Source organism: Quercus robur, chromosome 7, assembly GCF_932294415.1.
Source record: "Quercus robur chromosome 7, dhQueRobu3.1, whole genome shotgun sequence".
Classification (NCBI taxonomy): Eukaryota; Viridiplantae; Streptophyta; class Magnoliopsida; order Fagales; family Fagaceae; genus Quercus; species Quercus robur.
This window is the reverse complement of record NC_065540.1, coordinates 39,554,788-39,568,514: the sequence shown is the minus strand read 5'-3', so window position 1 is coordinate 39,568,514 and position 13,727 is coordinate 39,554,788. Positions and strand designations below refer to the sequence as shown.

The window sequence follows — 13,727 nt, the reverse complement described above, 5'->3', positions numbered from 1 at the left end:
GCAACACCCGAACTCTAATGCAATCTCGAGCATGAGCCACCCATTTTACTTCCTTTTCTGCATAGTTTTATTGGTTTCTTTTCTAATGCCTCATCTTATTTATTTATTTCCGTTATATTCATTAGAAAAGAAAAATTCTTGTATATTTTGCTTTTGGGATTTTTAAACTTATATTCATTAAAAATATAAATTTATATTTATATTTGTCATTGCGTTATTAAAAAAAATTGCTAACTTTGATTATTTTCTTGGTTTGCGAATACCAAGTATTTCAATCAACTATCACAGACTCACAGTTAAACATGTTTTATTGGAGCATCCTGGAGATCGATCAAGCGGCGTCTCTGTAGGTGTATATTTTCCTTTCCAAATTATTTCAATTTCACAATGTGTCTTTAGCAAATTAGTATGAATTTAAAATTTAGAAATTCCTTTCTTAATTTGGCTATAATAGCAAGATGAAAATGTGATCAAATATTTGTTTGATAAAGGTCTAGCGTATTAAAAATGAATGAATTCAGTCATAACTAATCATTCAATGCTAGTTCTCTATACTGTGATAATTTTATGAGACTGAAAATTATGTTTGAAAGTTCAATTATTCTTTGAATCTATATATCATTTTTATGGGTGCCTTTTATTGTGGATGGATTGCTATATTCTTAGCTTAGTTTTAACTTTTAGTACCTGTCTAAGGAATATGGATTTAATTACTTTTTGGGGTTCTAATTTTTTTCCTCGATTTATTATGGGTGGTTTTTTTAATGATTTTGTGGCTTTCAGTGGCACTGAAGGAAACACCATTCGTTGTTTTTAAATTTCAGACTTCAAAACATTTGAGCAATCAATTGGATTTCTCATAGAGGATGCTGTTGGCCTAAGTAGCAGTAAGTAGCAGTCTTTGACAAAATTAGACTAATCTTGGTGGGGCTCTTTCAGTTACCACTTATTAGACACTTATACTGTTATACAATGTTTCGTTTCTTTTCGTCCAATTTTATTTTTCTGTAACTCGTATAAGTGCATAATGAGAATTCCCTACCAAAGTCTTGAATAGAAAGTATTGTTTCCAATCTCTCATTTCTTTGCCATGTAGCTTGATAAAATGTCCATATTGTATGTTGCAAATAAGCTTATACATTGGCGGGTGGTTTTCCTCAACTATGCACTTAATTCAATATCCATGTGCACAAAATCCTATGGCCTTATAGCCTGGTATTGTAGGAAGATTATTGTGGACCAAACCCATTGTATTTTTTTCCCCTATGCTAAAATATCTCCTTTAGGATTCATTTTGACCTTCTGCATAAATTTTTCTTGTTCAACTTTTCTTAAGCTTCCCCTGAAGTATGAGCTTGAAAAGCATAATTTTAGGATGTATAGGAATTAGAATTGTAGAAAATATCATCCATGGTTTTTGCGTTGCTTGGATTGCAATTTGATAATGTATGTGATAGTATGTATAATGAATCTTTAAGGGTTGTTTTTGAAAAATACATAAACAGGCAGGATATATACAAGGCATGACCTTAAAAAAAAAGGAATATGAGCCTAAAAGATGAAAGTTCGGGAAATGGAAATATGAACAAGGCATAACCTAAAAAGGAAAGAGAATGAAATGTAGATGTTGAATAATCGTTTGGCAGAATATATATCCTATTGAATATTATCAGGTGTTGTGACATTCTAAAATATTTGCATGAAATATAACTTGATTCTATTTCAAAGAAACTAATTAAATGTAAGAATATCAAGAAGACAAACTAGTATGAACATGAGTGTACGTCTTTACTTGAGCATTTAAACATGGAGATAAATGTATGACATTCACATATGGAACTCACAAACACATTCAGTTTTGGGGTCCTACGGATAATATGTTGAACATAGACAAAAACAAATAAGAATATCATCAAACATAACAATGCTCTCTAAATACATATACAAATAGCATGAGATAGATCCAGCTAATTATACCATAATAAAGAAAACATTATAACGCCCTGTGTGGAATGAACATAAGCTTTAGATGTGTTTCTCATATACTTTGCGACAATGCTTCTTCTACATATATATACACCAACATCATAGTCTCCTACCAACTTGAAGCTAAAAAGCACGTAGTTGACACCACCTACTACTATATAACTACAAGTGAGACTTTAAGTCTCTGTTTGGGAACAACTTATTTAGTTGAAACTAAAAACTTTTTGCTGAAAATGTAGAAAAAAATATAAGTTAAAATCGAGCTGAATAGTACAATGGATCCCGTGAATAATACCAAAAAATGCAACGAGATCCATGAATAGTACCAAAAAAAACTAAAAACTAAAATAAGTTGAAATTTTCATCAGCTCCCAAATGGAGTCTAAATTCTTAGAATATATTTAGATTGCTTGATTTTCTCATTAATTAATGAATTTATGTTTGACTTGTACTTTGCAAAATTCCTAATTTGTTATGGGATTCAAATTTAGAATCAAGGTTTAATGAAGGAAAACATAACTCAAAAGGAAACTTTGATTTTCAAAAGGTTTGCATTAGGAAAAATCCAATAGATGATTATGGTCGGCAAAGAATTTTAACTAAATATTGTAAGTTAAGAAAAAAATCTATCTTAGGAATAATTTTTTTTTGAATATTATAAATTAGGAATGTAAGTATATAATAGAATGATTAGTTCATACCGTCAATCTTAGGAATCATTCTTCTTCTCCTTTTCTTTTCTTTTTTTTTTAAAAAAAAAATTATAAATACTAAAGATCTGGCGGCCGGGTTTCATCCAAAAAACCAAAAGATCGGCGGGTCAGGGTTGAATCCGTGATCTGAGTATTTGACCTGGATCCGACCCGGGAAACATAAAATCCGCCAAAGAAATTCAGGTCGGGTAGGGCGGTTTGGTCGGCGGGCCGGATCCATGCCCAACCCTAACTATAAATATCGATGATTCAAAAATAAAGAAAGAAAAAGAAATATAAGCTGAGTCGGAAACAAAGAAATATAAAGACGAAGAAGCTGATTCGGAAACAAAGAGATATAAAGTATTGGAAGAGGAAGAAACTGCGATGAAAGCGGAGATGAAGAATTTGGATTTATCAAATTTGCCTCCTCGAGGAAAAATAGAGGAAGCTGAATCACCACCTTCACAATCACATCCAAGGCTCCACTTGAAGATCGTGGACCCGGAAATAAAGGAAGCCGAGTCACTGCCATCTGATTCTGAATCTGATCTACTGCCGGGGCCATCAGGAAGCTACAAACTATACTTTTTTTTCTGGCACGTATTTAGTCCAGTCAGGTATTCCTTGTATGAGGTTGACGTACCAATACCTTTTCCTCCTCCACCATCAAAAGCAGTCCAAGACGATAAAATAAGGAATCCAACGCCGCTTTCCCCTATCCTTCAACTTAAAACCGGCAAATACGCTGATGATATGTGTTGTGTTCAATTGGGCTCCATGTTGTATTTTTTGGGTGGTGAATTGAAAATCAAAAACCCATACATTGATGAAGATGTAAAGAAGGAGCTTGCTGTCCGGGATGATTTCCCGAAAGACGTCTATTGTTTTGAGCTAGCCAATGACCACAACTACCGTGAACTGAAAGCCGGTACTGCGATGAACTGTGGGAAGGCCAGCCCCTTGGCCTTTGTGGCCGATGAGAAGATTTACGTGATTGGAAGCAGCCGCTGGGACTCAGATGAAAACTTTGCTTACTTTGAGATGTTTGATCCTAAAGTTGATAACTGGATCATCCTGCCAAATCCTCCAATAAGGAACGTGAACACTATATGGGTGGGGCATGTTGTTGTGGGAAGAAAGGCTCTCATTATGGCCTTGCAGCCGCACGAAACAGAGCGCCTATATTGTTTTAATCTTGACACACATAAATGGGCAAACACAAGCATCCCTGACTATCTTGGTAAGTTCTCCGGCGACACTCTGTTTGTAGGGTATAGGCTTTATGGATGTTACTACGACACGGTAGCTGCATTAGTCCCATTAGAAGAAGAAGAAGAAGAAAAGGAGGAGGAGGAGGAGGAAGAGGAAGAAGAGGAAGCAGAAGATAAGGAGCTTCAACAATTCTTTAAGCATCACCGCCTTCATCAAATCTCAGAGGAGATGGGTATGGATGCTATTCGTAATGTTCCTCCGCAAGTGCAATACTCGGCAAGCCTGCTTCACTTGGGAAAGATGTACTTTTGTTATGTAAGGACTGGCATGCCTCCGCATCCGCATCCAAAAATTGCCAGTGATTTTGATATAGGAGATGACAAAAAACGTTTCATTAGCATTGTAATTTTTCAAGCCCTCAGGGGGACATACAAAAAAAATGACACTAGACTTTCCAAGGCAAATTTCCTTCATTCGGAGCACTATGAAGTTAATACTCCGTTCCCAAGTGACGGTTTCATCAAAGGCTGCTACGTTCTTGGCTCGGTATATTTTTCATGCCTCTTGTTCGTTTCTATTTCTTCATTACTATTTTTTCTTTTCGTATCCACATACCATATGAATACTTCAGTTGTTTTTTGGGACTTAACAATGCTTGACTTGTCTTTATCAACCCACAAAACACATGATTTGTGCAACAGGGATACCTGGAGTCGAGTAAACAGATCAGCGTCTAAGGTGGGGTGGGGTTGTTGGCAATCTTGGGCAGAAGATGTCCAAGCGCGCGTTTCGATTGCCAAGGTCACTCTCAATCCTGTAATTTCCTTCTCTCTGAAACAACATTTTGTCTACAAAATAAATTTAGTTGTTGGGTTGAAATTGTTTACTAATTTTTGGATGTACATTGCAATTGAAGAGTCTAGAGTAATTGTTGAATATTGCACTGCATAGAAGGGGGAGATGCGAAACCTTCAATGGTTATAGAAAAATGTGTTTGTATGTCAGATAGAGGGGTTTTTACTTTTTTTTGCCCTAGGATTTTAATTTTTTAAGTAGAGTTGTTAATTCTTTTTCCACTGGCTTTATCTTCAGATATAAATTTTCCGAGTTTATTGTTTACACATATTTTTCTTTAGTGAAAATCGAAGCACATGTATTTAAGAGACAGGGTGTTGAGGAATTGAAAAATGTGTGTTTGAGATAGACAGGTTTGGATCTGAGATTTTGAAATATATGGTGTTTATTTGTTTGTTTTTGTTTTTTTGTTTTTTGTTACATTGGTGTTAGTTTGTCTCCTCCAGTTAGATTGTGATTTCTAGAATCCTGATGGAGAATAATTTTCACTTGGTGAAGAGGATTGGGAGTGCAGAGATAGGTTGTAGATTAGGATTTAGAAATAGAGAAACTTGACAAAAGAATCTTCCAAATTTTGAAGTTCTAGAGTTCATGCCTAAAGGAAATCTTCTTAGTTAATTAGTATGGTGATTTTTGAAGAAGTTCTAGAACAATAGAGACTAATCTAGCAGAAAAGAAAGGTTGAGGGAAAGAATGATTGGAATTGATAATACTATTCTTGCATTGATTAGAAAGAGAGATACAATATATAGGGCTGGGTGAGACGGTCAAAGCCAATGACCATTGCTCATGTCACCATATCAGAAATAGAAACAGATTCTGTTACAACACTATGACCTCTATTTTTTTTTTTATAGGTCCCTATCAGTTAACTTAGGCTTCCATTGATACGCATGTCGTTTTGGTTATCGTAGTCATTTGTTTCATTACTGCATATCTCTTTACATCCCCCTCAAACTTAGGGGGAGGTATCAGCGTGAGTTTGAAACGAATAACAATAAACTGAGAAGAAGACATTTAGCAAAAATGTCACCAAGTTGATCCTTTGTAGAGATAAATTGCGCTTGAATATCCTTTTGAACAACTTGCTCTCACACAAAAAGGTAATCCACCTCTATATGTTTTGTGCGAGTGGAAAACTGGATTAGATGCCAAGGCAAATGCAGATAAGTTGTCACACCATAATAAGGGAGGTTTAAGAAGATAAATGTGTAACTCTTGCAACAAATTCTCAACCAAGGGAGTTCAGCCGCAGTAGAAGCTAAGGCTCGATATTCAGCCTCAGTGGAACTTCTAGAAACTACGGGTTGCTTTTTAGCAGCCCAAGTAATAGGATTGGAATCAGAAAAGCAATGAAGCTTGTAGTACTTTGTCTAACACTCAAATCACTTGCCGAATCAGCATCCAAGAAAGCTGAGAGGAAAATGGGGCCAGGCTTAAGAAGAATACTAGAGGTGAGTGTGACTTTGAGATACCTGGGAATACGTTTAGCAGCCTGAAGATGAACATCAGTGGGATTTGTCATGAATTGACAAACTTGATTGACCACAAACAAAAGGTCAGGATGAGTGAAGGTAAGATATTGGAGAGCTCTCACAAGACTTTTATTGGATTGAGGATCAACAAGGGGAATGCTCAGTGGGAGATAGTCTGGCAGTAGCGAAGGGAGTTTTGGAAGGCTTAGAGTGAAACTTGTTATGTTTATGAAGAAGATCTGTAGCATATTTGGTCTGTGTAATGGAAAGGCTAGAGGATGTGAGAGCTAATTGAAGACCCAACAAATAACAAAGGGTACCAAGGTCTTTGAGTTCAAATTCAAGACCAAGAGAAGTGATGAGAGAGGCAATAGAGGATGGGGAATTGTCTGTGATGACAAAGGCATGGACATAAAGGAGAAGATTGATTATTGTAGTGTTGTGGAAGTAGAGGAACAAAGAGGGATCTGCAGAGGACTTGAACCCCAAATGAGCCTTATTACCTGGTGATTGTGCCATCACTGTTTCTTTTGATCTTAAAGACCCATTTGGAACCAACATTGTTCTTGTTAGATGGTGGAGGCGCTGAAGTCCAAGTATGTTGATACTGGAGTGCCTGAAATTCTTCATCCATTGCCTTACACCAGTTGGGAAACTTACTAGCAATACCAAAGGAAGGAGTTTCTATAATATTATTGTCAACAATGGTTTTATAGAACCACTTTTGATTAGGTTTGGTAATGCCACTTTTAGTGTGCGTTTGGAACGCATGTTTAACGTGCGTTCCTGCGTTTTTCTGAAAAATCATGGGTCCCATGGTACTATTTACAGGACCCACAAGTACGAAATTCAGCAAAATTTTTATTAAAACTGGGTCCCACGGCACTATTCACACATTTAAAAATTATTTTGCTACAGTGTTTTTAGTTTTCAGTTTTCAGCAATAAGTAGTATCCAAACAGACCCTTAGATCTAGTTTGCATAGGGTGAAGATTAGGAAGAGGAACAAGAGAAGTGGTGACTGGAAGAACATTTGGTGTAGGAATAGGAGAAGAATGAAACTGATTTTGCAGATCAGAAGCTGATTCTGCAGAAGTAGGAGAGACAGATTTTGATGTGGTAGAAGTGGGAAGTGATAAGGGAGCATTATAGGGAGAAGGAGAGTTACAAAAAGAGTAGAAGAACATAAATGCCTGTAAAGGATAGGAGAAATCCATGATTAAGTAGAGAAAGAGGGAGGAGTAGTTGGAGTGGTAGGTGGAGTGAAATGAACTTCATCAAATAAAACATGTCTAGATAGGTAAATTTTGTTAGTGGATTCGGATCAAAACAGATGTAACCTTTTGTGTCAGAAGGATAGCCTAAAAATAGGCAAGGAGTAGTTCTGAACTGAAGTTTATGTTTGTTGTAAGGTCTAAGTAGAGGATAGCATGTGCACCCAAAAGTTCTAAGCTGAGAAAGGTCAGGTTTGAAATGAAAAAGGGCTTCCCAAAGTGAGTCAAAATTTAACACCAAGGAGGGTAGCTTGTTAATCAGTTTACTGCATAAGACCCATGAGCGAGGGGTAGATTGTCCTGTGACAACATGCTCAATGCAGACTCTACTATGTGTCTGTGTTTTCTTTCCACAACACCATTTTGTTGTGATGTATTGGGACAACTGAAATGATGGGAAATACACTGGGAAGAACAAAATCGAGTAAAAGCCCTGGAGATGTACTACCCACCACAATCAGACTTGAGAACCTTTAGTGCTGTGGAAAATTGAGTTTCAATAAGAGACTTAGCAAACAAAAGTGGGAGGAACTTCAGACTTATGTTTTAACAAAAATAGCCAAGTAAACCTGCTGTAATCATCCGCAAAGAGCAAATAAAAAGAAATTCATTGATAGCAGTAATGGGTGCAGGACCCCAAACATTGGTGTGAACTAGATCAAAATGTTTAGCAGATTTAGTTACAAAATGAGGAAAGGATGCATTTCCCTTTCAAACAGTGTTCACATAAAACTTATTTTCTAGACTAGCATGAACAGAGTTAGGAATCAAATCAGGAAATACAAGTTATAAAGTTTTGGAACAAGGTGGCCTAATATTTGATGCCAAAGTAGTCATTTGTTGGTGATAGATTGTGCAGAAAAAGAAGTGCAGACACAAGACTTATGAGATAAACTTTGAGCATTGGAAATGTTGTCATGGGTCTTGTTAGGATAAATGGGGTATAACCCATTCTCACTTAGGCCCTTGTAAAGAACCCTCCCCGAATGTAAATACTGAATACAAAAATGGTCAGCATCAAATCTACACCTACAATTGTTATCTTTGCACAATTTATGGATTGAGAGGAGATTGAAAGCTATCCTAGGGACATTACGAAGATTGAAATTAAAGAGTGGAGTTTTGAGAATGCCATTACCAATATTGTTGATAGGTAGTGCTTGACCATTGCCAACAGTGACATGATCATTTCCTTTGTATGGTTGTTGCATAGAAAGATTCCCAATATTGGCAGTGAGGTGATCAGTTGCACCTGTATCAGAAACCCAAGGATCAGTGGACTGAGTATAGTGAGATCCAGTAGCCATTGCAGCTAGTGTAGCAGGTGGATGCCTTCCCTGATATGAAAAATCCATGTGGTGATAGCAATCCAGTGCTATGACCAGATTTACCACACATCTAACATGATGGTCTACCTTCAGATCTAGTGAATTGATTTTGATACAGTGAATTACTGCCTCGATGAAAAGGATTTTGTGAGGACTGATTAGATCTACCTCTCTGCCTTGTTGATTAAAGTTATTGTTCACATAGAACTGTGCTTGAGATGAATTTTGGGAATTTTGAACACCAGAGGTAAACATAGCTATAGTAATAGCACTGTTCTTGTTAGATTGTATAGAATCTTGAAGCTGCTTCTCTTCAGCATGAAGCAGTGCATGTAACTCATCAAAATAAAGTTGTTAAGTTCTGGTGCGAATTGCTGAACATAGAGGATGATACTCTCTAGGTAATCCCTTAAGTACAATGTGAAGTAATTCTTCATTGCCCACATTTACTCCAACTGCTCGAAGCTTATCCCTTGCTTCTTTGATATTGTGTAAGAACACATTCACTCAATCATTCTCCTTGATACTGTGAAATTCAATCTTCAAATTTAGAATATTAGATCGAGAAGAGGAAGTGAACCTCTTCTCTAAGGCCTTTCACACATCAATGGCAGATTCAACTCCCACAACTACAGAAACTACTGCTGGTGAGAGAGTAGAGTTGATCAAAGTGACCAAAGCTTGATCACAAATCTGCCATGATTCAAATTCAGAATTGATCCGTGAAGTAATTTCGCCATTGCTGCCACAAAGAAATTGATCGGGTATTGGAATTGATTCATCCAGATGCTGAATCAAAGGGTAGGTTTTGAGAAGTGAAGTGAAATGATGTTTCCAAACTATATAGTTTGATTGATCAAGCTTCACTGACATGAGATTAGCCATGTTTGAGAGTAAAAACAGAGGTGTTTGATTTGCATGATGATTGGATGGAAAAGATGTTAATGAAGGTATAGGTAATGAAGTTGAAGGTATGAAATTCAAGGGTGGTGTGGTGTTGACTGAGATGAAGGCTGTGATGCCATTGATGGCTCTGATACCATGAAGAAGTTCTAGAACAATAGAGACTAATCTAGTAGAGAAGAAAGGTTGAGGGAAAGAATGACTGGAATTGATAATACTCGACTTACATTGATCAGAAACAGAGATACAATATATAAGGCTGGGTGAGACGGTCAAAGCCAATACCGTTGATACAATACCGTTGCTCACGTCACCATAGCAGAAATAGAAACAGATTCTGTTACAACACTATGATCTCTATTATCATTAGACGAGTCCCTATCAGTTAACTCAGGCTTCCATTGATACGCATGTCGTTTTTGTTAAGTATTGCTGTATATACAATGTCGTTTTGGTTAAGTATTGTTGTATATACAATGTCGTTTGTTTCATTACTGCATATCTCTTTACAATTTGTGCAGCCAGTGCAGTTAGCATTTCCTTGCTGAGTGAAACTACTGAAGCTTAAATCTAGCTTTGGAAGATCTTGGCAATGCTATGGCAACAAACAAAAAAACTAAAATCAGGGCTCTGATATCACTTTTAGTGGGTGGAAGAGCAAACTCCACCAGAAATCAAGAGGCACAAAGCCCAGTACTTCCATATGTATACATCTTGCAACTGAAAGTATCAATAACTTAATGACATTGAAGGACTAAACAATCATTAGACTCTGATATTACACTGAAACATATATTAGTATATGCATAGTCTAAGGTACTTTTACATGTGTATAACCATAGAGTTTTTGGTTTCAAGGAATTTGGACTCAAATTTATTGGTATTGGAAAGGGATATTTAAGGAATTTAAAGGTAAAACAATAAAAAAAAAAATTATTATTACAAATCCTAGACCCGTTGCTTTATTTACTCATAATAAAGCTGATAAGCTATCAATTTCTACAAATCCTATTATTTACAACTTGGTTCTTTTTTCTCTTTTGGGTCTCTTATTTTAAATTTTATATTCTTTTGGCTTTATCTTCTACATTAATTGCCTTTTGCATTCAATGATTATTTACTCCTAGTTTGATTCATCAAATGCTTAAACATTATTTCTCAAAAAAAAAATGCTTAAACATTGGAGCATATCTTATTTAGTTATTTCTACATCAGCTTCTCTCTTATCTGAAAATGATTCATTTTGCACAAACAGGCTGTGGTGTCTAGGGAATACCAGTGCAGCGGCAGAGGAGCATATTTATGTCCCATATACACGTGTAACCAAGAGATGCAACTGTAGCAGATAGTGATGCTGATAATGTCTTAAGCATTAGTTGTGTTTGAATTTCGTAATTTAGTTGTTACTTGAATTGTATTTTAGTTGTTGAATTTTATTGTTATTTGAATTTGAGTTGCGGTTGGATTAGGATAGGGACTATACGATGATAGGACTCTTGTAGATAGGATTAGATGATTAAGTTATGGCGAAAAACACATTTTCGTCCCTACATTTTCACGCGATTCCCACTTTGGTCTCTAAGTTTTTTTTTTACCGCTTTTAGTCCCTATTTAGAAAAACGCCTTCTGTTTTAGTCCTTTCCGTCAGTGCCGTTAGGGCACTGACATACGTGGCAAACGGAATTATTAAAATAATAATAAAAAATTTTATTTTGTCATTAAAAAATGCCAAGTCAGCATTTAAATTTTAAAAAATAATTTATTAATTTTAATTAAATAAAAAAATAAAAAACAGAAATAAAAATAAAAAATCACATTAATTGAGATTGAAGTATGTCTTGAGCAAGAACAACAAGAACACAAACTCAAATCTAAGAACACAAAATTAAAATCTAAAAATCACAAACCCAATAAATAAGAACATCAAATTAAACCTGAACAAGGAATTAAACATGAAAACAAACACAAAACACAAACCCAAAACCTCACAAACCACTCCGTCTAACCTAAACACACAAAAAGAAATTCAAAACCTCACAGACCACTCCGTCTAACCTAAACACACAAAAACAAATTCAAAACCTCAAATTGCGGCCAAATTAGCTCTAACCAAAACTAATTTCCTCAAAGCTGAGATCGATTTTGGTATCTCTCTGTTGATTGAAACTTTTTCTCTCTAAGGTTTTTGGATCTTGGTTTTATCTGGGTTAGAGATAGTGAGAGGCTGAGATGGTTTAATCCGGGTTAGAGAGAGATGCTGAGATCAGTTGCTGGCGGCGGCGCAATGCAAGACCAGTGACGGCCATGGCTGGTGGCGGCGCAATGCAAGACTAGAGAGATGCTGAGATCGGTTCTGTCTCTTTGATCTAAATGAAGAGATTCGGTCTCTCCTTCATGAGCACTGCTGCCAAGACAGCCACCACGACCACAAAGCCAAACCCAATGACATCTCGGTCTCTCCCTCTCTTCGATCTACACGATTGGAATGGGTTTTTGCTATTTGGTTTTCATTTGGGTTTGCTTTATTGGGTTTGTAAATTTGGTTGAAGGTGTGTAAGTTCTTTGTGTTTGTTGAAGGTCTTTGTAATTTGAATCTTTGAAAGTCTTTGTGTTTGTAATGAGAATGTGAAAGAATCGACTGAGTAATTGTTGAATGTCTTTGTGTTTTGTAAATCTGTGGGCATGTTGTTGTGTTTTGTAAATCTGAGTGATTCTATGGGTTTGGTTACTAAGGAAATGTAAGAAAAGAGAAAAAAAAAATTTTGATTCTTTAATTTTCTGGGCAAGGTTGGATGATTGACCGCGAAGAACACATGTTCTTCAAAAAAAATTGTGTTCTTAGATCTGAGTTTGTGTTTTTGTTGTTCTTGTTCAAGACACACTTCAATCTCAATTAATGTGATTTTTTATTTTTATTTATGTTTTTTATTTTTTTATTTAATTAAAATTAATAAATTATTTTTTAAAATTTAAATGCTGACTTGGCATTTTTTATTGACAAAATAAAATTTTTTATTATTATTTTAATAATTCCGTTTGCCACGTAGGTCAGTGTCCTAACAGCACTGACGGAAAGGACTAAAACAAAAGGCGTTTTTCTAAATAGGGACTAAAAGCGGTAAAAAAAAAAACTTAGGGACCAAAGTGGGAATCGCGTGAAAATGTAGGGACGAAAATGTGCTTTTCGCCTTAAGTTATCTTATGTCATTTGAATTTCAATCTAATATGTATTTAAACATTAATATGAGAAATGGTAGGCAACATTAATTAAACTAAAAAATATATTCTTCCTCACAAGGAGATTGGTTCGAATTGACTAAACTATTAATTTATATTTTATTTTTTTAGGTTCACAATATTTGGTGTTTCGATTGTCTCACAACCAATAGCCCACAACCAAATTATATATATATAAAAAAATAAAAAAATAAAAACACCCTCCAAATTACAATCAAGCAAACCACCACAATCTTCCTTATTAAGCCATCACTTACCAATTTATAACAAACAAAAAAAATATTAATAATTAAAATTAAAATTAAAAAATAAAAATAAAAATAAAATAAAATAAAAAAACTCTAGATTTGCTGATCCAGTCCATCATGTCCAGCATGGATCCCAAGATTTTGGAAGAAATGTCGAAGGATGTCAACCAAATGTTCAATATTCTCAAGGACATGTGTAAAAGAATAGAGAAATATTATGTCTATAACATTTTCACAACAAATTTTAAGTTGCAGGTTGTTATTGGCTATTAATGATGGGTAAAAAAGTAGTTTCAATTGTTGGTTAAAATTAAAACTAATAACAACTTACAACCTATGCTATGATTTATTGTTGTGAAAGATAAGTGTTGTGGAAATGTTGTGAATGTGGTACTTCTCAAAAAAATAGCAAGGATGCAAATTGTGGAATCAAATGATAGAGGTTAGTTTCTTAGATAAAAGATCCAACATATTTTTTGTCCTTTTATGGCCGTTGTTAATTCCTTTACAGATC

The 13,727-nt window shown here is 35.4% G+C and overlaps 1 pseudogene; it reads left to right on the top strand.

Annotated features, from left to right (window-relative positions):
- The first annotated feature begins 2,983 nt into the window (after window positions 1–2,983).
- The window catches only part of LOC126693393 (microtubule-associated protein 70-2-like), an 82,511-nt pseudogene continuing 71,767 nt past the window's right edge, over window positions 2,984–13,727 (top strand).